The 26,017-nt window shown below is 42.5% G+C and overlaps 1 protein-coding gene across 3 annotated transcripts in view; it reads left to right on the top strand.

Moving 5' to 3' along the window:
* The window catches only part of thrb (thyroid hormone receptor beta), an 89,719-nt gene that overhangs the window by 26,957 nt on the left and 36,745 nt on the right, over nucleotides 1-26,017 (top strand). The window lies entirely within an intron of this gene.

The following is a 26,017-nucleotide window of genomic DNA, read 5'->3' as shown; positions in this document are numbered from 1 at the left end:
ATCCTGTCCTTTTACACATACTTCCCTGACTCATGTGACTAACCAGCATCAGGAAACCTTTCTTTTTTACACATTTAAAACAGACTTAGAGTATCGGTAGCATTTACTTTTCTATCGTACCCTCGTCGTTGGTTTTTTAAAGTGAAGAATCAGGGGCAATCATCCTGGTGAGTGAGCACTAAAGAGGCTTAATCCTAAGTGCAAACACAGCCAAGGACCTGTGTTTACACCCCTGTACTTTTTCTGTTCCTGTTCTTCATCTGTCTCCGCTCCCGACTGTCAGCTCCTAAACGGAGGAAGAAGAGAGCGAAAAGCTTTATAACCACACTGTTGGGCTCTTAGGAAAGCCAAATCATTAGTATGTTTTTGTTCCAAGGCGGATCAGAACAACGATTTGGAGCTTGTAAAATCCTTCCCAGAGTTTTTCGACTCGGGGAGAACATTCGACTTTCCCCTGTTACAAACTTCCTCCATGATTGGATCCGAGTGGCTAATTGAATTCAGCTGTTCCATTTCATTAGAAGTGTTACAGCTTCTCATCCTCCGCGCTCTCCACACAGAATGTTGCTCGGGTTACGAATGTTTCCTGCGCAGCTGTAAATTGCACGTGTGCACACACACACTGACTTTGTCACATTCTGCAAATGTGTCAAATCCACCGTTTGTGCCGTCATCTGCGAGTCAGACAGAACTACACTGCAAAAAACGGCCCTAGAAGAAACGAGCTGAATATCCTTAAATTGATATTGTTTTAAGAGAGAACTAAGAACTACCTATCTAACCAATCTAACTTGTAAATCTAGGGCCACTTTGAGACGGTGATGTGCCTTGAAACTAGAAATTGAACTGGTCAAAAAAATCAACAAGCTAACAAATTATGTCCTGTCAGAAGAAATATTGACTTTAAATTAGTGTTTTTGTTGGATTAAGATGACTTTAAGAATTTACATCTGTGAACTGTAAGGATGGTAATTAGCAGCAAAAAGACGAGGGTAAAAAAACATATGTTTGCATTTGCTTCTTCAGAGAAGAGCAGAGTCTCGTCCATCAGAAGATGTAAATATTTCATGCAAACCAATATTTTTTTTGTTTGACGCTGGTGATTAAAGCTTCATTTTAGTTTTTTACTTTATAAAAAATACATTTTTGCAGTGATATTATCCTTTATCTGTTTGTCTGCACTCGTACATGTGTCAGTGCGGTTGGCCTTCTTTTAAGGAAGGGGAGCTATACTGTGTATGCTCCTGTGTTCTGTCTTGTGTTGGGTCCTGAGTTCGGTTCTGAGTTCAGTCCTGAGTTCAGTTCTGAGTTCGGTCCTGAGTTCAGTCCCGGTTCAGTCCGAGTTCGGTCCTGAGTTCGGTCCTGAGTTCAGTCCTGAGTTCAGTCCTGAGTTCAGTCCTGAGTTCAGTTCTGAGTTCGGTCCTGAGTTCAGTCCCGGTTCAGTCCGAGTTCGGTCCTGAGTTCAGTCCTGAGTTCAGTCCTGAGTTCAGTCCTGAGTTCAGTTCTGAGTTCGGTCCTGAGTTCAGTCCCGGTTCAGTCCGAGTTCGGTCCTGAGTTCGGTCCTGAGTTCAGTCCTGAGTTCAGTCCTGAGTTCAGTTCTGAGTTCGGTCCTGAGTTCAGTCCCGGTTCAGTCCGAGTTCGGTCCTGAGTTCGGTCCTGAGTTCGGTCCTGAGTTCAGTCCTGAGTTCAGTCCTGAGTTCGGTTCTGAGTTCGGTCCTGAGTTCAGTCCCGGTTCAGTCCGAGTTCGGTCCTGAGTTCGGTCCTGAGTTCGGTCCTGAGTTCAGTCCTGAGTTCAGTCCTGAGTTCAGTTCTGAGTTCGGTCCTGAGTTCAGTCCCGGTTCAGTCCGAGTTCGGTCCTGAGTTCGGTCCTGAGTTCGGTCCTGAGTTCAGTCCTGAGTTCAGTCCTGAGTTCAGTCCTGAGTTCGGTTCTGAGTTCGGTCCTGAGTTCAGTCCCGGTTCAGTCCGAGTTCGGTCCTGAGTTCGGTCCTGAGTTCAGTCCTGAGTTCAGTCCTGAGTTCAGTTCTGAGTTCGGTCCTGAGTTCAGTCCCGGTTCAGTCCGAGTTCGGTCCTGAGTTCGGTCCTGAGTTCAGTCCTGAGTTCAGTCCTGAGTTCAGTCCTGAGTTCAGTTCTGAGTTCGGTCCTGAGTTCAGTCCCGGTTCAGTCCGAGTTCGGTCCTGAGTTCGGTCCTGAGTTCAGTCCTGAGTTCAGTCCTGAGTTCAGCCCTGAGTTCAGTCCTGTGGTCGGTTATGTAAGGCTTTGTTTGGCAGCGGCGCTCAGAGCTGCGTGGCCTCTGCTCTGTCCCGCTGCCAAAGAGCACAGGAGGTTTTATCAGCCCAGTGTTTTAAAGGACCCTTTGGACTGAGGATCAGGTTTAGTGCTGCTCAGTGATTCACCGAAGTCACTTTCTCCTTCTTGTCTACTTGACACCAGCCGTCTGTCATCCTTCGTCACAGTCTCTGTCCTCGTAAAAACCCACCGTCATTTCCCTTTTATTCACTCTCGCTTGCTTTTGCTGAGTCACTCTGCTTCCTGAAATTATAAAACACCAAAATAGCTGACTCTCTCTCTCTCTCTCTGTCTCTCTCTCTCGCTCGCTCACATTGGCCTGATTGCTCCATTTTGTTTTTGTGTCTGATTCTCCTCTGTTTCCCACGGCGCTGAGACGGTGCTTCACAGGAAGCCGTGACTAAAGATAAGATGAAGATCACCTCCCTCTGCTGCTGCTGTCTCTTATTTGTATGAAACCACTGACATGTTTTAATGCACAGACTGAAGTGCTGTTGTTGCATCGTTCACCTAAATTGGCTGTCAGCTATGTTTCATGATTGGTTTATTACGTTTTCAGATTTTTCAGCTTCTTGAGTATTTTCTGTCTATTTTCTAGTATTTTCTATCTTTGCTCCATACAACAAAGAAATCATTTTAATTTGTGGACAAAGAAGACATTTTGAGAATAAAAAAAAGAAAAAAAAAACAATCAACATTTCCTGGTATTTTAGGAACCAAACAAAGAACTGATTAATCAGTTGTGAAAATAAAGTTTGCAGCCTTCAGAGAAAATGTACTTTGCTGCAAACAATAATGGGAAATGTCACATTTATAGATTATGTACAGGAGTGGGTGTCGGTGTGAGATTTCCACCAATCTGTCTGCGTGTTCAACGTTTTGTGTTTATATCAGGAATTCAACCCTGCAACTTTGTGTTTTTATGGAAATGACAGTGTGTTATTATCAGGACGTTACACTGTGTTGCTTTGTTGCAATGCATTGTGTTGGGTTGTTTTTTTAAAAAAATGGAGAGGATGTTGATGCAATTAGGAAAAATCATTATCTTCCTCTCTTTCCAGCCCTAACCAGGTTACTCCCTGTGCCCAAAGCTAACCCCATTCATAACCAGTTAATGTAATCATCACCCTCATTTCCTCACTTTGGCAACAAGCTGTTAAAACACATTGATATGCAGACAGTGTGTGTCTGGATCGACTTGTATGGAAACATATTGCATTTGAAAACATTTGTATTATTATTGTTAGCATTACTATCAATCACATCATTTCAAGAGCATCGTTTTTTTTTTTTTGAAGCCAAAGTGCTTTTCATTTGAGCAAATACGGACAAACGGCGACATTAGCAGACCAGTATGTGTGTGTGGCAGTGCATTAAGCATAGATTGGGCTTTAGATTCAGCCAAAGCATTTGAGCGTCACTTCCCTACTATTTTATTGAACAAGACGTTTGATACTGGTGCACTTATATTTATATTCGGTACAAACGGTGACAAACAGCAACGCTGGTAGACTTTGGTCCCCACTAAAGCATAGAAGCCAGCGTGTGTGTGTGTGGACACGCCCACAGCGTCTCATTTTTAAACACACATTTTTTTAATCGAATTCAGCAAAGTGGTTTGTGACAGTGACATTCTGGTCACTTGTTCCTCTCCGGAGCGCCCCCTAGAGTTTTGAGTACAACATACAGTATATAGGTTTACGACATAGTTCTGCTTTAAAACATCGCAATAATCTTTTCCTGAAATGTACAACAGTGACATATGGTTGTGGCGACTGGGTTTTGCTTCATCATAAGCACGTGGCTAATGATCGCAGCAGCGAACGTATAATAAATTCCATGAAAGCACAAATTGAATCCAGCTCATGCAGGGGTGAGAAGAGTTTGCTGGAGATGTGAGGTCGTGGGTTCTCAGTGAGGATCGAGGAGCAGGTGTCACAACAACAGCAGGAAGTTAGTTGTTGTGGCTCCACAGATGCAAACGCAGCGGTGACACTCGGCTCATGGAGAGAGAGCCACAGTTTGCATCATAAGTCACACTCCTGGCTGAATTACTCAGGCTAATCTGAACTCGGCGACATGACTCACACGGTTTTACATTCTGTGTGATTTATAAACGATAAATCTGCTCTGACGTCTTCCCTGGTGTTTTATCTCGACTTAGGGGCTGCATATCAGGAAATAAATTCTTTTTTAATGCTCCATTGTTTAAGATTTGGCTGGAAATTTCATAGACTAGAATTACGTGTGTTTGTAAAAGTGTATCATCACTTTAAAATAAAAAACTGTGTAGTTGTCGTTGCCTGAGAACAGGGGTCTCACACTCAAATGAGTGTCTTCTCTGGTCAGGAGAGACCAATGAAGTGGGGAAAAAACAACATATTTATTATAGCAATAATGACATTAGAATAAATGACATTGGAATTTCAAAATAAAAGTGTTTATTTTGAAATAGAACGATAAATAGTTGACAGTAATATATGTATTTGTGATGCAAAAAGAATCTGTAAATGATGTAATCAATTCTGTAATCGACTGAAACCTCTACCTTGTAGCAGAAGAATGAAAGATGGCATAAACCAGCGAAGAAGAAGGAGGAGAGAGAGTTGTGAAAGCGCTTTCACATCCTTTCTGGTATTTGAAGGCCACCGTAGTTTTTAGGGGTCACTAATCTTTCAACGGTGGACCTTTTAAACTGCGACTCATGTGAAGCCTCTCAAGTGTGGTGCTATAAAAATAAAACGCTAGAAATGAACATAATAGTAGGCCGTCGTTTGTAAAAAGTGGATAATGTGCCACAAAGTCGACCCCCCCAGTGTTTTCTCTGCACGTGAATGGACGTGACCTCACTTGTGTTTTTTAAGTCGACTTGTTACCCAGTGTTCTCTCTTAAACTACCAGCTTTGCAAATTTTAAACAGGATTGTTTTTTTCCATAGTGAAACATTTGTATACCTTTGATGTTTTTGTGTTAGAGGGTGTTGTCTCACTCCGTTTCAACAATTATGTTTCAAAAAAACCCGCAACTGATAATTATCAACAATTACATTCGTCGGTGACTAATTTTTAACATTTTTATCGACTAGTCGTCGCAGCCTGAACTCACCAACTCACTGACTCAGACGCAAGGGTGGCATTTTGAGGTATTTAGTGCTCCCAAAGCGTCGGTTCCATGTGGATGAAAAAGCCGCTACAATACAAAACCTTTTGCAGATTTTTCTAAACTCTTTCTTGTATTGACAGGCCTTTAATCCCCCATTAATCTTATTTACACCTCATGTGCCACCATTAAGCTAAGCAAAGACAACTTAATCTGCTGTCCATCCACCGCGTGGCCAACGATCGATCAAGTCCTTAACTGTGTGGAAAATAAGGCGCGTTCTTCCAAAGCTCGTGGGTTTTTCTGTTCGTTTCGGTTAAAGATGGCAGATACTGAGTTGAGGGATGAACAGTGATATTTGACTGTAAGTGTGTGTTTGTGGTAGACTGGGAGAAAACACTCGGGCCGCTTTGAAATCATTTCACATGGTAATTTGAAACTTTGGATCCAGGTCAAGGTTTTTACTGCACAAGATTCTTCTGTGATTTTGTCAGTTTACAGTCCACACTCTCGCTGTTAAAGTGTGTGTGTGTGTGCGTGTGCGTGTGTTTTCACACGCTTTGCTTTTGACCACTGAATAGACCATCTGCTTTAGGAACCAGAGAAATGTGACCATGCGTCCCCTCGTCTGATTATGGGTGGTGTCCAGCCGGATTCTAACACATTCTGACTGCTCGAGAAACTGTTCGAACCTGGTTTTAAATGGATTTTTCTCGACTTGTGGGATCTGTTTTCATCACTGCTCCATTGTCACCGTCTTCCTTCACAAGATTAGTGGAGGTAGCAGGATGCAGTTGAAATCTTAATCTTGTCTGCAAATAAACGAGCAGTTTTTCTGCCTCATTGTTTTGGCCGCGTCTCGTTCAATTCCCTGGTGTTTTTATTCAGATTCTTTTCCTGTTTTTTTTTTTTTTGTTTTTTTCAAATGCAAATGTAAAAAATGAAAACATCGGTAATGCTGACCAGCCGGGGAGGAATGCAAATGTGTGCTGCTGTTGACAGCTGATTAGTGCAAAAAGACCGGTCGGGGTCAGCTTTTGCTGCATGTCCACACATCAGTTGTCTTGCCTTAGCCACTTAGCTGCACTTTATCAGAAATTAATGGACTCCAGTTGATGTTGATGTTGATGCTGTGAGTGTGAGTGTGAGCGGGGCGCCCGGCAGAGAGTAAAGGGAAAATGGTGAATTAATCAATGCAGAAATCTGACCCAGCACTAATGGGTGTAGAATAAGTTAAGGCTTTAATGAGGAGAGAAATACATGTTTTTTGTCAGCAGGGAAAAGCTTCTTACCTTTACACATCCAAAACACATCCATTATTCCTGACCATGGCCTTTCATAAGCAACAACGAACAATTTCATGTTTCCCCGGGATGATGAATAACAAAATCAACAAAATGGCCTCTTTGGCATTTGGCTTAAATTGGACTCGGTGCCCTTTTGTTTGGCAGTGGGTCACTTTTTCCAAAAAAAATCCAGCTATTTCGTTGTCCAATAGTCAAGTTGCGTTACAATCACTTTCGATATCTGGCAGTAATTTAACCATTTCGGAACACTGTGCTGAGAAGCTGACCGTAATGACTAGTATATGGGAGCAAAGCTCTACGTATTTCTCTGCATTCCGGTGTCCATCCTTCCATCCGTCTTCTACCGCTTTATCCTCCACATGAGGGTCGCGGGGGGTGCTGTGCCAATCTTTTGAATTTTCTAGATAACGCAAACGGTCTAGACGTTACGGCAGTGAGAGGTTTTAAGGCACGAGTTTGAACTTTCTCCCCCACATTCGAAAGTATATTGGATTTTTGTACAAAGAGTGAAAGCCACAGCACCCACTCACACACGCGTAGGTTTTTCTATCTTTGCTATGGTGCTCTCACACCTGAATGCAGCACAACTGTTTGCAAACGTCATACTGATCTGATTTTCCAGCTTCTTAAATGTGGATATTTTTTTTGCTCCATTTGACATTTTTTGCCATTTTCTGAATCAAACAAATACTCAATTCATCGAGACAATAATTTGGTAGATTAATTGTTCATGTCCAGTGTCAGTGTTCTTCCAGTTTTACGGCGCGCGTAGAAGACGGACTTCCTGGTAATGTCTTTTGATTCTAGCTGTTGCTCGCAGGTTACTACAAACATAGACAAAGCAGGTTGTTTTTAAATATCTTCATGTTGGGTGTGAACACATCTTTAGAACATGTATTTTCTCAAACCACACATTGTCCACACAACCATAGTAAGACACACAATTAAGCCCAGGTCATACTCTTCATGTCTTCAGAGATCCACTAGGGTCCACACAGAGTACACAAATTTCATGTCATCTGGTCTGTACTCGCTGAATGGACATGCTCAGATGTTGGCGTGATCAAAAGACACCATGAGGTGTTCGATCATCACTCAAAGATAATACAACGTGGTCAAACTCGTGGCAATGAACATCTATTTAGTGTGAATGGAGCTGTGGCCATGAATGTCTATGTGCTAATGAGAAGTGAAAGTATGACCCAGGCCGCGACTCGTTTCACATGAAGTTGTTTTTGGAAGTCCCCAAATGTGTGCATCCTACCCGACCGTCTAACCCCATAACCTAACCCCCAGCTTAAACCCAATTCTAACCCTTAAACCAATTCGTAACCCTCAAAAAAGCCCTCTAAAGTTGCGAGAAATTGCAAAAATGTCCTAATTTTCCCAATGAATTATAAATTTTTTGGTCCTCACGAAGATTTACAGCATGATTATTGTCAGCAGTGGGGATTCAAAGATGAAAGAGACAGACAGTGCACTCAGGGAACATGGACACGGAAGGCAAACCAGTATGTGGTACTAAAAAGCTGAGGTTCCACATTGACCAAATGAAAGAAGTCTTGTCTTTGTTGTTATACTCTTTTATTCTTTGTTCTGATATGGCCCAGATTCCCCACACTGGATAATTCTTTGTACACGGAGGCTACTCACTTAAAAGCTGCGTGTTTCTGTCACCGCTGTAAGAGTTGTAGCACCAGCACAAGGTCTGTGCCTGAAGAATTTCACTGGGTTGTAGTCATTTCCGAGAGGGTCGAGGACAGAGAGAAAAGGATGGGCTTTAAATATAATATCACATTTGTTTGACTGATTCTAACTTGAACCAGAGCCCAAAGGAAACCCGATGAAAAGCCTCTTTCAAGAAGTCAGAGAATATTTTCTAAGAAGGCGGCTCCTGTTTGTTGGTAGTGATGTGAAAGTATTTCAAATGTCCTCGAGGTTCACGTTCCATCAATCGTGAGAATGCGCTCGGTTCAGAGCGGTTGTGTATTTTAGGTAGCTTTCTATGCATATTATATATACTTATTGTTACATTGTATTGCTTTAGGATTGAATTGGTTGTATCCGTGCCCTAACCTCTATGTACACTGTTAATCTCAGTGAGTTGTTTCAGGTTAAAATATAGGTTAAATTAAAACATAATAGGGCTGCAAGGAATTTTATTGGACAGAGTATATCAATGAACACTAAATATGCAAATGTACAAGATTATATCCAAAGGCTAATTTTCTTCTTTTGTCCTTTGGACAGCTTGATGGTCCCTCATAAGTTTGATGCATAAAACTATTTAATTTATAGATTATGCAGAATTGTGGTAGCGGCTTTGGTTTTCCAGTAAGCATGTGTTTTAAGTGTTTGATAAATTAGATGACAGTTGACAGTTGTTGCAGTGGAAGTGATGGTTAGACCATGAAAAAGTTATATGATCCAGATCCAGACTCTTTTTATGTGTCGTTCCACGCTGGTGGATTGACCTACCAAGCGTCCCTGTCTATCAATTCAAGAAGCTCTTCCAAGAGCATCTTCTGTCCTAGCCCTTAGCCTAACCCCTACCCCATCTCCTTTGGCACTCTCACCCTCCATCAGTCTTGAATTCCAATAACTTGACAATAATATGAAGATAGTCCACTTTATCCAATGCAGTCTAGTACCAGAACAGACTCTCCTCATGCGCATGATTCTGCTCCTGACAATTTATTCCCACCCGTGAACTCGGAATCAGAGTTTCCTTTATGTCGCAAAGTGGGAGTTGAAGGTGTCACTTCCTGTCTTCTCTGTCTTGGAGGTGATAGTTGTTGTTTCGACACACGCAGCTCAGCCTTGACAGATATAGCCACAGCAAGCTTTTTCAGTTGTCTTGGTTTCTAGGGTGACGATGAGTCCCACGCGAACGCAGTTTGAGCCACAGCGATGGCAGCGTTCCCTCAGTGAAGATGCTCGTGTAAAAAAGACGCTTGGAAGATCAGTGGACACTGAACGCTCCTTTACTGCATCTTGTGTTTTTGAAGCATTTTGATATCCACTGTGGCAGAAATGAGAGCTTCCCACATGTTACATGTCCCTCGTGGTGGTCTGGCTATTTTCAGCTGGCACTTTGCTCTGGTTTGACAGACACAGAACGCTGTATCAGCCTCTAACCTGTTGGAGACACGAGCCAGTTTTAACACCCCCCGGCTGAAATTCAAACTGCAGCACTGCTTATTATCAGCCATTATATCATCTACCTCACAAGGCTGCCAATTTGATCCGGCCCTTTTCTCACACCGGTCCACATTCCAGCTCAGAGCTTGCACTGGTAAAGTGATAGTTCAGTTTTTTTTGTTTTTTTTAACTTGGCTGCCAAAGGAAACACAAGGAAAAAATGATTTTGCCACTTAACAAAAGACTCACCTGAGTCTCTGTGTCAGCTTAAGTCCACAATATCTTAAGACTATGTTTGTTCTGGCTGTGTTAGACTGGTGTTTGGTGAAATCAGCACTGACTGTGTCCTCGTACCTCATACAGCTACACCTTAGAAAACCTGAGCTATTACTTTGAAGCTCCAGTGCTCTGCTGGCTCCTTTATGCCTCAGTGATCCCGCACCACCCCCACCTCTCTGCTACCAAGTGTTTCTATCAAACTGCAGAATCTTCAGAGGTTTCCGAGCATTAGAATCCACTTCTGAAACTTTTTGTGGGCACTTCTTCGAGTAGCTGTTGTGTTTCCTTCTCGCCTCCTCGAGTCGTAACGTAAAACTAATTATTCTCATAATGAATCTGTCGATTAATCGATTAATCTGTCGAATATTTTCTCGGTGAATTGATTAGTTGTTTGTGTTTCCCAAACGGATGTTCTCAAATGTCGTATTTTGTCCACGGACCAAAATGAGTCTGTTTGAGTGATTTCTTTGTTTGATGGATTAATGGCTGATTAGATTAGTTAATCGTCACAACCCTAGTTTATATTTAAAAGTCACACAGCATCGTTTTAAAGTTAAACTACACAAGTCTGGTTTTCGCCTTTTCATAGACAGAGCTCCCCCTACAGTCTGGAGTGCATATTTTTTCACGACACCACTGTAAACATCCATCCGTCCATCGTCTACCTCTTCATCCTCTCTGTTATAAAAACTGTACATTTGTTTTCAACGTAGCCTCCGAACACAAGTCCGTCATACCTGCTTCTGTGTTGTTCAGTTCTCGCCAAACGTAAAAAGAGCCGCTCCGATGTTTACTCGCGCTCGCGTTTGCCCCCTCGCTCAGTCAGACAGTCGTTTCCTCTTCCCCCGGCAACAGTTTTCTCTGCTTCTTTTTCGCCAGTTCTGCCATGACGAATAATCTAAAATAGCACTATCGCTGCCTTAAGGTTATAGCTGTGAAGCCATTTGTGTTTCTCGCTAAACAATCCTGATTCTGAGGGTCCACTAACAGACAGCAGGGGGCAGTGGAAGTTCTGCGTTAAAAGGCCCAGTCACTCAATCTTAAATCTCAGATCCTAAATCTTCTCCAGACAAAACAAACTGCTGACTTGACGTCTTTCATTTCACTCGCATACATGATAATATTCACCAAAGAAGGAAAAGCTTACTGACTGCACATGTCTTACTATTCATTACTTGGTGATTCCAAAGTCTGATGCTGTTCATTGATGGAATGTGATGCTTAAACCACTGATATCAGCCTTTTCCTCCTCAGGGGAACTAATGAGAGACAGGCCTTTTCTCTTTCAGCGGAGGTCGTAATGAAGCAGAGCATTATTGTGTTTAGAGTTTAGTGCTCTTTAACTCTGGGTGCCTCGAGTGTTTCTTTGTACACACTTCACACACAGTGCGGATTTTAAAAGTATTTCACGAGCAACGCGAGTAAGCGAGTAAACGGTTTGGAGCATTGTGGTGGAATTCCAGCATGTGTGTTCCCATTTCGGTTTAATTAAGGGTTTGCTGGTTTTACGAAGACTGGCAGCAGCAGCGGCGGCGGCAGCGCTTAGACTTTCATGCTAATGTTGTGTTACTGCGTCGTGAACGCCGGCTCCATCAAACCACATTACAGCCAGGATTAGAGCTCGACCAGCAGTGGATGTTTAATGGCCGACAGAATTATGATAATTTGAGGCATTAAAAAGAAAAAGTTGAGAGCCGGTTTATTAGCCGATAGCCCCCATTTACGAAAAAAAGTCAGTCAGTGTCGCAATATTTTAAGAAATATTAACATTATTAAAATATGCTGAACGAGTAGTAATAATTGCACTTGTTTTGTGGACTGTGTGTGTGTTTGCAGAAGCTCTACACACTGTGGACCTGCATTACTTACATTAGCTCTCATGCGTTGGGAGTTCTTTTTTTTTATGTTTTCTCAAAGTGAAAAATTGACAGATTATGATGATGTCCGTCAACAACTAAATCTGAAAGAGTCAGAGTCAGGAACTTCACAAATACTGTGTGTGTTCCTGTACCATTTCATAGATTCTTTAAACTCGTATCTTGGCTTATAGAAAAAAAGAAAAGCCAGAACGATAATCAAAATAAGATTAAGTTAGTAATCAGTCAATTATAGATTAATCGTTGCTGCCATAGTTTCCACCATGTGTGAGTTAAATGTTCAATGTGCATAGAATATAGAACAATCAAAAAGAATTGAATTATGATTCTTTATATTCTAAAGGAATACATTTGTAAAATTGCATACTTTTCTCAACCTTTTCATAACATTGAGTTGGTAGATTATGCATAAAATTGGCTCTTGTCATGATTTCTCTCAGTGATTTGGGTCCCGAGAGTGTTGCCATCTTTAAAAAGTGGGTCCCCGTATAGAAAGTTTGGTTTCGCCCTATCGTCAGGATGGCAGTTGAGTGTATTTATATTCCTTTACTACCATGTTCAGGGTTATATAGTGCTGTCGATATCCTTAGCTTATCCTGTACCACGTGTCTTGTATGTGGACCAGATGGATTTCGCCAAAAGCTCAAATTAGAGAAGAGAAATCTGTGCCACATGTGAGTGAAGGAGTCAGATTTAGGACCTGTCTGTCCTCATCTCAGTCAGATGTCTCCCCTCGCTGTCACCCCAGCTCCGGCAACCGTTTGCCGTCTTTCTGTCTGTTTTGAGGCAAAGTTGCCTCAAATGCTTTCAGATGAATTTTTATGTGAAGTAACGGCACAAAAGCTTCAGTCACCCCTGAATTCCCTCAGTCTGTCTGCAAATGCCAAGGGTTGTGTCAAAAACAAAAGGAGAATTTGGATGGAGTATTTGGGGGGAGAAAGCAAAAGTCTCTGCCAAAATATTTACTGCTTTAAAAGCTGGATCGCTTTCAACATTTCAAAAACTGGATTGTTTTCAAGCAGCGGGGGAAGGAGGGGGGCGGAGTGTAGAGGAGAAGCCGAGAGAAAGGAGGAAGTAATGGGTGAATAAGACAGAGAAGCATATTGTCAAACTATTTTCCAAAAAACTGGAATCCCAGTCTTCAGCGTCACAATTAAACCAAGTATGCACATGTGATGTCGGCGCTGTGAGAGGCAGACGAGACGAGAGGGGAACCAAATGTTTGTTGTCATTCCCTTTCAAATGAAACCATAGTCACAGAGGGAGAGGAAGCTTTCTAATAACACATTACTGAGATGTGTGTCCTTCCCTATTTTGGTTTTAGGGCTTTAATGTGGGGCTTGGTGTGTTCTGGCTCCGTCTTCGCCCTCTTTCATTTATTTTTTTTTCCATTTTGTATGTGGTTGCTCTGGGAACCGAAATTGGAAATGTGAGTTGATTTTTTTTTTTTTTTTCTGGTCAGCACTGCAAACTGTGCTTTGTGCCTTTTCTCAACCAAAGAAGAAGCGAGTGTGGTTCAAGTTGTTTGTTCTTCCTGGTCAAAAACACAAGAAATCAGTGACTGAAAAATATTTGCAAAAGGCCCACAGATGGGAGCTGTGATGAGAGCATCCACCTTATTTCTTCACTGCTGCTGGTTCCTGATATCACAGAGTGCAGAAACTCTGTGTTTAATTTAAGTTTGGGGAGAACGTCGTTGTTACTTTGAGACGTTGGTGCATAACCACAACATTTGGATAGAGATATATTGACCTTAAGCATATTATTTTTGGTTCGGAATGGTGTTCATCGTTTCGTATCCAACTGTTTGAATGTGTCTTCAAGCGCCTCCATGCTGGAGTTTAGAATCTCTGCCCAAAGCAAGACGTCGGGCGGAGATTTACCGTCACCTTCCTCGAGTAGCATATCACCTGCATGCTCTTCCTCGCTCTCTCGTCTCCTCTGTGACTCGCGGCGACTTTCCTGCTCGGCCGCGGTGCGTTCACTGATGCTCGTAAAGTCTGCTCGCTCACTCTCACTCTGGGTTGGGTTTAAATCAGGCTCATGATATCAGTTAAGGGGTCGGGTTGGGCTGTTTTTTGGGGCCCAATGTAAAAAAATCTGTGGAAACGTTAGTATGACCTGAGGTCATTTATCTTGACCTTTTCACCCAAGGTAAAAGTCACCGACATCCGGTAATAATGACTTTACCTTCACCCCTCCATGTCAAACTAATCCCGTCTAAATAGGGCTCATCACGGCGAATTCATTATTTTATTCATTAGTTATTATTTGGGAAACACAGACATTGTTCTGATGTGATATGTCTGCACCGTCAAAGAGACTTCCCGTGTTTATCTCTTTATATTTAGAACTCTCATCACAATTGGTGTTAATTCGACACGTTCAGTGTTACTTTCACACTGTCAGATTGAGACGACGACAGAGGAACGATGACATCATGTCTTGTCAGAGGCTCTCGGTGATCGGCGTCCAGTTCCCACAGTTACCGTGGAAAATGCTGCTCCTCTGGTTCCCGGAGGAATCATGGGGCGGAAGGAATAAGGTGGACAGGGAAAGTTGTGTTTCTGTGTGGATGAGGCCTGAAGCTGAGTCCCACACGTGAGAGGGAAGAGACCGGGATGAGAGAGGACAGACACACACACACACACACACACACACACAGCTGAATGGTAGCGCTGTTGTTGGCTTTGCAGTGCGATGTCATCGCTCTGCACAAAACCCCGATGATTACTTGTGTTTGCACAGTGTCAGCCTTTTAAACACTGCGGCTTATTGAGTGAAATTGTGCTTGTCGAGAAACGTGTTTATTTTTCAGTGTTACTGTGTGAACAATAATAATCATAATAATAATTTAAGCCGGGTCGGCTGGCTGGTTGACAGTAACTGGATGACTTATGTGGTGACTGTGTGCCGAATGTGTTTCCACAAGTGCAAGGAAGAAACCAAAGCTGTCGTCGCTGTGTAACATACTCTGTCACCCGCTGTATATCTAACCCACACACACACACACACACACACAGCACAAAGGGATGTTGTCTTGTACAGTAACTGAGAAAGAGACTGAAGATGGAGAGTGAAGGAAAAGGAAAGCACACAATGCACAGACTGTGAAAAATGGCGTCCAACATTGTCTATAAATCAGTGGCGGTCGCTGCAGAAGCTCATTTCAGACCCAGTTATTTATACATTAATTCATCAACTGAAACAATAGTTGTAATATACTCAACGTAATAGGGTTTTGATTGTACAAGTAAGTGAAAGTGGTCTGTCGCCAAGCAACTGACACACGACGAGCAGATATTTGTCCACAAAATCCACCACAGGACTGAGGCAGAAAAGTGCAGCAGTCGTAACAAACGGTACCGTTTACGGACTGTAGGGGGCAACTTTGTGTTACTTTCACGTCTTTTATTAAACGTCAAAAAGCCAAAGAAATTCCACAGATAATATCTGGAATTAAAGGGAACAACTTTTGACTTTAGTTTGTAATACGGCTGATAAACTGCTATCATACAGAAATGACTTTTATTTTTAAGTATATCACAATATCAGTACTTACAATGTTGAAGAAACCGCTAAAATAGATATATAAATATATATATATTGTATGTCGAAAATATTTTTTTTGCCACGATATAAGTTTGAAAAGTTTTGGGACAAATTCCCGACGCTGCCCCAGCTTTGTAGCTAAAACACTGGAAATACAAAGAGAGCCACGAGCCATGAGTAGTATTTCAGCCAGATCATTGAGTCGTTATCCGACATCACGGCTGATCTTATTTCTTTTTTGTCTCCCTTTCTTTTTAATCCCTTCGTGTGCTACGTTACGTTGAGCCTGTGAGTGACTTAATGATGGCTAAAGGCTCTTAAACTGCGAGGGTGAATAAGTCGCAGTAGCGGTGACACAGATAAGGGGAGCGAGACTGTGGATTTCTGTCTATTTCTGTTCTCAGCCTGAGGTTAAAACACTCAGGAGTTGCACAGATGTTGTTGCCAGATGTGGATCAAACTGTGACCTCATCTTACTGCGCTTCAACTCCCCCCCCTTGTTTCTTTTTTCAGAGTTGCTTGCACATGTGAGAGCTCGCACACACGTTTGTTGTGAAAGAGTGGAGGTGTGTCAGACTCGGTGAATACCACTGCTGTCTTCCTAATATGTTTCCACAGTGACGCAGCAGTGATGCCAAATCTCACTCTATGTGTGTGTGTGTGTGTCTTCTCCGCTTTCACTCGACAATCAAAGAGACACTGTTTGTTGGCCAGTATGTATTTGATGTGCATGTTTGTCACCGTCGAGTTTGTGCCATTTTAGTCGCTGCTGTGCATCTGCTCCGCGCTCACCGCGCACACACAGACCTTTGACACAGGAAGCAAACCTTTCAGCATTGTTTTTTTTTAATTATTATTTTATCATGGCTTAAAAAAAACAAACAAAATTTTTGTAGTCGACCTCTCCCTTTTTATTTTTAGCACCGCAACTTACCCAGCACTGCTCACTCTGAGTAAGTCACCTGCCAAGTTCGGAGCCTGTCTGTTGGACAGTTGGACGAGATGAACAGACACACAGACAGACAGATGTCTCTTGCATTTATAGATTGTTCTTATCCGCGGCAGAGTGAACACATGTCAGGAAGTGTCTTTGACACACTGAGATGATGGTGTGTGTGTGTGTGTGTGTGTGTGTGTGTGCAACAGACGAAGACAAAACATGTTTTGTTGCTGTTAGTTTGAGCAGCCAGTGAGTTCTTTACCTTCACTTCACCTGCTTCACCTACACATGAACTCACTAAATGTGCTAGAGCCAAATGGGACTGCGACTCGGCTCAACCCTACTAGATAGTACCTGGTACCTGGTGTCTTTTTTGGTACCTGGTTCAGATCGAACAATGCCAAAGTGTAGCTCAGTTGAAGAGACTTAAAAATCCTGCAAACATGCGTTCATCTACAACATTTAGCAAAGGAAATGTCTAAAATCTCAATATTTAACAGCGGAATCTGGCGTATTTAGCGACAGCACTGCTGAAAACCGGCGATCGCGAGCCGAATCACGACCCGTTCAGGCGTATTTCAGTTCAGTAGCTGTGTGAACAATTCTGTGAACAAACATTTTAAATGAACTGATTCTAATGATTCAGTTACACCGAAAAACAGCCGCTTTGCTCGTCACTAGTTTTGCAGTTTCACGCAGACGTGCTTTGATGGCACAGCCCACGTTGAGGAGGGACTATGGAGTCATGGAAAACCCTGTGACTGATACCAAACCGAGTCTAGTCGAGTAGAGGCAAGTAGTGCTAGAACTGTATAATGGAAAAGTCTGACTTTCAGGAACCATTTTTATGTTAACTGGACAGAAAATTCTGGAGAATTTCTGGACGCAAGAGTTTATGACAACGTGTAAACCAACCAAATCCAATTCAGCCCATTCAGAAATCTAATTCTTCTACTTCTACCTCCGACTGAACGCTTGATGCACGTGAACACGCACCGCGGTCCGAGCGTAAACACAGCTACGGTGAATTATCCGGAGCTTTTCCTGCTGTGTTCTCACTTGCATGTCTGGGATTTGGCAGCGACGGTTCCCGGAGGAGAACTTTCTCACTTAACAGTCGCTCTGGAAAATCTCCATAATACATGTCTGCAAGCAGCTGTAATGTTTAACTTTGTCGGGGGCGCGTCCCAGGATGGTTTTTCCAGTGTATGCACACACAAACATTTAAATAAAACGGTTGTTCTCTGATGATCGTGTGACTTCTGTTGTCGACAGTTGTTTTATCTGTGTGTGAACAGCACCTCGATCACCAGAAACTCTGCATAAATGTGTGTTTTGTGCAGTTTTCTTGTGGGTTTATCACACCGCGTGCAGGAGGTCATGTGGCGACGGCATGATTAGACATTTAAAACGACGGCAGCGTATTTTAGTTTGAAAAATGTGGTTCACAAACATGCTGTGAGTTACGGTGTTTTACTTTAATTAGGGATGGTCCAATGCAGTATTGTTGCACCTTTTAAACGATGAAGCAACAAACAACACATTTGTGCTGATGCATTTACCACCTACAAGACATTTTACTACTCTGAAAACTGTGTCTCAAATATTCTTTATCTCCCACAAAGAGAAAACAAACAGCCCTGTAACATGACCTGGCTAAAATGCTGCTGCTGATTTTTTATTTACATTTTCACAGCCTATGTCGTACAGCTCGTCACATTATGGGATTTAAAAATGTGTATATCGGAGTAGCAGTATCATCCCGAAATGTAATAAGCCTCAGCAATTTATTTAAATAGAATAAATTCAATAGACTGTAGTGAAGTAGCGCCTTTGTTTGGGACTCTTCTCAGGAGGTGATTCATTCACATCTGCTTCTCTACTTAGTTTTGGGGTCAAGAAGAAAGTGTTTGTGAGTTTTAGTCAAAATCAAACTATTGTGCATGCGTGTGCACACATTTTTATTATGATTTAAAACACTGACCCTATCAGGACCGGTAGTCCTCATGGATGCAGAACTTCATTTCTGAGGAACTGGTTAAGTTTAGAGCTAAGATTTGATTTGTGGTCGTGGTTAAGGTGAGGGTTAGTGTGAGGCATTAACCAGTTATAGTTGAATGGAAGTCAACGCAGGAGAATAGCTGCACAAACCCGTGCCACATATTCTGCCTCTATTCTATACAACCTGTTTCATTTCTAGTTATAGAGGGAGGGCACTTTGGTTCACACCAGGTGACACACCTTCAAAGCTGGGTGTTGAGTGTCAAAACCTCATTCTTCACCCTCTTGAGTTCTGTCTGCAGCAGTGGAAGCCGAGGCTGAGGAATCTTTTGTTCTGCTTCTATTTCTGTCACTTCCTTTCTTTGCCACTAAATCTGGCTTCCTGCCCTCTGGGCTCTGCTACTTCTTCATCCTCTCATGTTCGTCTGACAGCAGACGGAACGCTACAGTGACTCTCCAGCACGGGGGTCAATCTTTTGCTGGCCTGCACTTGCCCCCGCTGGTCCTCCAGCCCTCGACGTGTCCTCACAGACAACACATATTTCCAGTGGAGCTTTAAATTCCTAGATTGGATGTTTGTACTGTGACTTTTTATTGGTTTTCTTTCCATTTGCTGTTGCAAGGCTTATCTTGGTGTCATTAACCCTCAGAGCACAGAGCGTTTCGGCTGCTTTTTTTCCCATTACTGTGTTAAAACGTACAGTTTATACAGAGGCTATAAGAATGTGCAACATAGAGTGTCGTGTATCAAATCGGATTGAATTTGTGAAATTTGGAAACGCCACAAAGAAGTGGTCTTCTCCGCTCGTAAGGTCTGGCCGGTTATATCAGTCTGTAAATGCAAGGAACTCTCCGTCCGACGGGTCGCATGAAAGGCTTCAGAGTCGGCAGTTGACTCACTCGGGGCACGTTCATACGTTCATCTTGTGTTTGTGAGTTTCAGTGAAAGTGTACTTGCGTCATTATTTCAATATCTGTGCTCCTGTTCGAACTGTTCCTGTGTCATAATAAAAGTAACCATTCAAACACAAATTGAGCAGGTTAGGCAACAGTTTGCATCATGATTGAATGGAAAAGTATTCACCCATCCTCTGGTTATTGACGGACATAACCGTTTGAAAATGGTAACATACATTGCTTGTCACAAAGTGCAGATACATTCACTGAGTTTCCACAGTTTTCTAAGTGAATGAACAGCTGTAACCGTGCAGCGCTCTCTGCCTGTTGCTGATCCAGCTGTTGAGAAAGTCTGCGTGTTGTTCAGGGTCAGAGAAATCAATCTTGCAGGGCCCCAGCTGTTGGGCGGAGACGAGGCCAGTGTACACAGGACAGCCTGACCACCCGCTGCATCTGACTGCATCCAGAATCTGAGGAATTCAGACTCCGCTTTAGTGACGCTTTGAGTATCGTTGCAGTTCTGATTGAGTCTTCCATTACAGGTCGGATTCTTCACTGAACATGGATATAAACAGGACATGTGTTGCCTGCTTCTGCTTTTTCTAAATGTTGAACTCAGAAGGGAAGGGAATCATTCGGAAAACAATGCAAGAGGTGAACTTCACAACTGACGTCCAGCAGCTTTTCTATACGTCCACTGAAGAGCAGCTGTTGCTCCGGTCGTAGCTCCCAAAGTCGTTTGACGTCTTTACGAGAAAACGACAACGAGCGCGTCATCCGTCCCTCTGCATCCTGACCATTGGTCTGATTGGTTGTAGGTCTGTCCAATAAACACGCGTACAGAAGCATTTTTGATTGACGTCCACAGGCCACGCCCCTTCCCAGACCCAAACTAAATGTCAAATGAGATTGCCTCCGTCTTCTTCTTTGTCGGTTTAAATGCATCAGATTTTTGAAGTTTGCACTTTGAAACGCAAAAGTCCCATTTGACATTTAGAAGAAAAATCAGGTCACTTTATAATATAAGAGCTGAATCTATAGTGATTCCTCAGGAAAATGTTTAGTGACATTAGAAATCAAATGAGTGAATTTCCATAAACTTTTATTCCAACACGGTTCTTTTTGCAACTCCTGGAGTTGCAGCTTTTTGGAGGACTGACACTGTTTTTGATCAATCTAATATACAAACATCTACCGCAATTATACGTATCTTCAATATTTGAACAAACTCTAAATGTTACACGCTGCACCTTTTTTTTTTTTTTTAAACATGGGCAACGATTGCCTGCATTATAAATATTTGATTTGCACATCAACAGATGAAACAACGTGTGCAAACCTGCACTCACACACTGTGTGTGTTTACAGTTTACTGTGTGTGTGTGTGTGTGTGTGTGTGTGTGAGTGAGAGAGTGATTGCTTGGATGTCGGCGCTCATTTTGAATTCTTTTTATGAGGAACAATTTAATTTAATCGTCCACTGTGTTCCATATGGCGTCATTATTGTGTGTGCGTTTGTGTGTGTGTGTGTGTGTGACAGTTTTCCTTCAGCTCGTGAGGGTTGTGCCTGTGTGGTATCCAGGTTTCTGCCCCAGAGACGTGGAAAGCGACCAATCAAAAGAGCATCTTTGTAGGAAATCCTAGAGTACCCATTACTGACCTATTTGCAGTTTGACAGCCTTTTTGTTTTTTTAACTCTCTCTGTACAAACTCTATCACTGCCAGAGAACACACACACACACAAGGAGTCACATCGAGTTACAACAACATACATCTTTCTCTTATTGAGTTACATGGAGCAGCTCCTCTTTTATACAATGTTCTAGTCACACGAGTTTCTCATCATTTCATCCTTTGTTCCTCCCTTTTTTCCCCCTTAGTTTTCTCATATATATCCAGTCAATCTTTTTCTATGTAGTTGAAATAAAACAACATTTGAGACTTAATTATTTTAATACACATAATACATTCTTTCAATTCTACTTCGAATTCTATTTTAAAAAGGGTTTCTTTTTTATGACGATAGAGGGAAAAGTGGAGATTCTCGTCATGCGATACTTGATAACAGTACATCATTATCAGTATTTACATACTGTTACATTTGCTTTATCCGTTTTGCTTTTAAAGTTGGTCATAATTTCTCGTCCGTTATGGTCAGAGAAGACGGAAAAGAAGATGGTAACCAGGGAAACCCGCCTGAGGTTATGTGAGGTCCACTGGTGCTCGCACATTTACGACCCATCACCCCAAAGCTGGAAGGACTCCCCCCCGCTTCTGGGATTGGAATGAGAGATTGTGTACGCATGCGTAGAACAATGACACACGCACACGTACAGACACACACATGGTTGTTGAATAGCCAAACATGAAAGACCTGCCCTTACTCTGCCTCTAGGGGGGAGAGTGAATGGGTGACAAGTGAAGGGTCATCAAGCGCAGACTGTTTACTGATGTAGTCAGATTGTTGGTGAGGGGATAAGATTGAACAGCAGTAAAATGACTCCTTAAGAGGCAAAGTATTGTTAAGTTATATATATATTGTTCTGGAGTAGGTGTGTGTTGATGCGTTCCCACCAATGCCAAGTGGATTTTTCGTACAGTGACATGACACAGGGTTCCCACAGGTCCTTGAAATCCTTGTGAAAATCGCACTAAATCGACATGGGTCTTTGGAAGGGTTTGAATTTTGTGCAAGAAAGAAGAAGAAGAAGTTGATGTTTTTTTTGGTTTCGACGCCACCTACTGATTCATGCTTGATGTACGTAGACGAGGCCTACACAGAACAGACCTGGAGTCGTAATTGGTAGCGGTGTTGTGGACACTGTCCACTGCGAGAGAGAGCAAATGACGACAGGATGGCTGGGGAATGAAAACTCCAAGATCTCAGTCTCGCCAAAGAAAATTTGGCCAAGATCCCAAGGGCGTCACGGACGAAAGCAAGTCTTGCAAGTTGTCCTCCCATTTTAAGCTGTGTCAGCACATTCAGTCCTTGAGTTGAAGGGAATCGGTCCTGGAAATTCATTGAAAAGATCCTGAACCCTGATTACATAAAAAGTCAATCCAAATGCATGTATCTGTGCCTGGGCAGCTTGCTCAGGAGCACCCCGCAGTCCTGGAGTTTGAACCAAATGACCCTCCGGTTACAAGCCCACTTCCTTGGCCATGAGCCGCCCCAAAGGCGGGTCAAGGACAGAACAAGCTCTTCTCCCATTTTCTAGAAAAGAACGAGCAGAGAGAAAGTAAGGGCAGTTCTTTTCTCAGAGCATGTGCGTGTGGCTCCCGGGATAATGTTTTATGACGTGACTATTCTCGTACAAACATTTACACATCAGTGTGGCAGGACGGACTTCTGACGTTCACTTGCCAAGCAGGAAAATCTACCCACGTGTTGGCGCGCGACGGTCCTGGTCATTTTAGACCACACGCTGTACTTCATACCTCTGATTTTGCTGGCCCGTCTGCTGCAGCTAACCGCTTCTTGCCCACCTGCCAAAAAGCGCGTCTTCGTCACTCGCACGGTGTCACATTATCGAGAATAAGTGCAAGCTGGCTCTTATCCGGCTTCTGTCCTGGTTTCCCTCCCGTCGCTGGAAAACCGAAATGTTTACTGCAGTTGAACTGGGCAGTTCTGCGAAAGCGCTGTGGGAGTAAGAGCCTCGCAGACCCGGCCTTTACTGGTTTATAACCGTCCGAATTTAGATCGTGAGTGCAGGCCTGACTCTCTGCTCGACATACTGTCTTTATGGTGAGAGGCAGAAAATAGCTGGAAGAGTTCAACCACCGGGACTAATGAGCAAAACATTTGTTCCCCAGAAAAAGTCGAGCTTTTACGGTGTGGTGGGCTCTATGAATAGGCTCCGCTTTGAGGTGCACGGTCGGGCTGTTTTTTTTTGCCCTTGTTTGTGACAAGTATACGAACAATTATGGCTTCGACAAACGGGATTAAATTAACTCTTACCAGGCAAGTATTTACAGTCTCTGATACATGGTCCAAACGTCACATTTCCTGAAATCATTATTGCTGTGTCCAGCCTGCAAAATCCCTCCCTGTGCAGCGACGGCCGCATCACGCCGAGGAACCAAGCTTTTTCCAGGTTCAGATTAAGGACAGGGGCCATGTCTCTGCCAGACTACACTGTGTTACAGCACAGATGGATTATAGTGCACATGGTGCTTTCAGGGATTGTGTTATCATATTGCTCTTAATAACAAGAGAACATGATTCAGCTGAATTATAGACGTGTATGCGCTGAGTCACCTCAGCTGTCACAGTTGCTGTTGAAAACACTGGGTTTAAATGAGGGTTTGAGCAAATGTTATATCATATCCTGTTTCTTTGAAGATATTTGATATTTTAGTCGCCTTAGAAAATGCACATCATAATGTTCATTCATTCATTCATTGTCTACTCTGCTTTATTCTCACAGTTAAGTTAGCGCCAACTCCATGATTTAAGTTTCTAATTTTATTAAAACTGAGGTTTTGAGGATTAGCCGATACAATATTGTTATCGGTCAGATACTGGTCAAAATCACTGGATTCAATATCGAAAAAATGTGTATGTAAAATCTGATACAATCCTAACATCCTGACTGAAACATGTCATTTTTTGCTGTTTTTATATTTGTTATGTCTTTGAAATGACAGCTTAAGTTTGTTTTTAACAAACTTAAGCTTCACTTTAGCTTCCAAAGTGAATTGCTCTAAAATGACGGTATTGGACTAATATCGGTTTGTACTCGAGTATGAGATATCAGTATTGGTATCAGACAGGAACAAGTGGTATTGTGACATCATTAACATTCATAACGGTTAAATGTGATCATGTGATGTTTTTGTTCTGTCATCTTGACGACAAACTCTCGCGCTGACGTCTTTGTGATTTTGGACAACTTGTAGTCCCGCCCCCTGGTTGTATCTCCGCCTCTCTCTCGGGGACAGGTCAGCTGACGCTGTGGGGAAGACATGGGAAAAGGAAGGGCGTGAGTTGCTATGGATTCAGTTTGTCTTAACAATTGAGCGCTCAGAAATCCCAAGTGCCAAACTTAGGACCTGTCTGCTGCTCAGATGTGTGACAAATCATGTCAAATGTTTTTTGGTTTTTTTTCCATCTGGTGATGCAATTATTTATCAGTCCCTCCCTTTTTTTTTATCCAAGGAGCAGCTTTTTTTTTCCAGGAGGCAGCTGTGGATGGAAACTTCCCAGCATGAGCTGCAGTTTGTTTCAGTCTGAAAAGAAGGCTGTTCGATCCGCGTGGATCAAACATAGTTAAGAAGTAAATTTTCACATAGTTCAGCGTTTTAACGGAGTACTTCCCCGATTTGCATTTAGCTTTGTATTACTAGAATAGGGGTAGTTTGAAAAATTGTGCTTTCCAAACTCAGTTTCCAAGTGTCACTGGTGGGCACGTAACAAAGAAAAGAATGAAGATACGTCTCCACTCAGGAGAAACTGAGGTTGGGAAGCCCAATTTTTCAAAAATACTACCCTTATTCTAGTAATACAAAGTTAAATGCAAATCGGTATTTTAATATTCCTTTAACTTTGCCACACTTTGTCAAGTAGCTGAGACGTCTTTGTCCTGCAAATGTGTCGTATCCTCGATGCAGAAACACGCAGAAAAGTTTCTACCACTTTATTTAAAGATAAGGAAATAAAACTATAGTTTATTTACACCAAATCCCATAGAGAAAATCTACCTTTTTTTTTACATCAGGGCATATAGGAGTTATTGATCCACTGCTGTCTTTATCAGGAAGTTAAAAATGTGTTATTTTGTGAATTCAGTGTTTTAAAGTTCAGATTTACCAAAGTGAGATAAATGTGCCGAACATGTCAGCAGGAGACCAGCAGCTCCCTTCATATATGAACTAAAATTACTGATTTTCTCAATGGACTTTGGTGCGGGACAGTTTGTCCTCGCTCGTCTCAGTGCAGAGGACAAACCCGGGCTGCTCACAGCACAGTCAGCTGTTTTCGAGTTATCGAAGGTGCCTTTAAAAGTTTCCTGTGAGCTACTTTGAATTCAGGGTTCATTTTAAACAAAGTTGGGGGAAACGTGTAATGAGAGGAACAGCTGGTTGCTGTTTATCCTCCAATCTGGTGTCATTAAAAGCACACAACAGTATAAAATAATTATATATGCAATAACTATAAGCATCAGGCAGAGCTCAAACAGGGGAAAACACGATGACGTCGATGTTTCACCGCGTGACTTTGACGATCGCGAGTCTCCTTGACTGGATGTTTAAGGTTTATTCGCTAAATCTGTTGTTGCTGGGGTTTTTTTTTATTGATTCGCCAACTTTTCCACCTCAGCCAGAGGTAAAAAGAAAGACTTTGTGGATGTTCTGTGTAAAATGTACTTAATAATCGCTGGATTGCACTTTTAAAAACCACCTGCTGTAGCCTTGGTCCTCGTGTCCAGATCGATGTCTTGAAATGACCTAAAGGAAAGCAGCGCTCAAGCTGTGTTTACTCTGAACTCTGCATTTTCATTAGGTATCAAAACAGTGACCAGCTGCTTATAAATAATGGAGCAAGCTTCATTGATTATTGATTTGTTGAACCGCATGAAATTGAACGTTTCTTTTGCTTCTATACGAGGCCGTGAGTCTCCACTGAACTGTGGCTGAAT

The sequence above is a fragment of the Solea solea genome, chromosome 20 (genome assembly GCF_958295425.1).
Source record: "Solea solea chromosome 20, fSolSol10.1, whole genome shotgun sequence".
NCBI lineage: Eukaryota > Metazoa > Chordata > Actinopteri > Pleuronectiformes > Soleidae > Solea > Solea solea.
The sequence above is the reverse complement of the archived record's forward strand: the minus strand, read 5'-3'. Positions and strand labels throughout refer to the sequence as shown.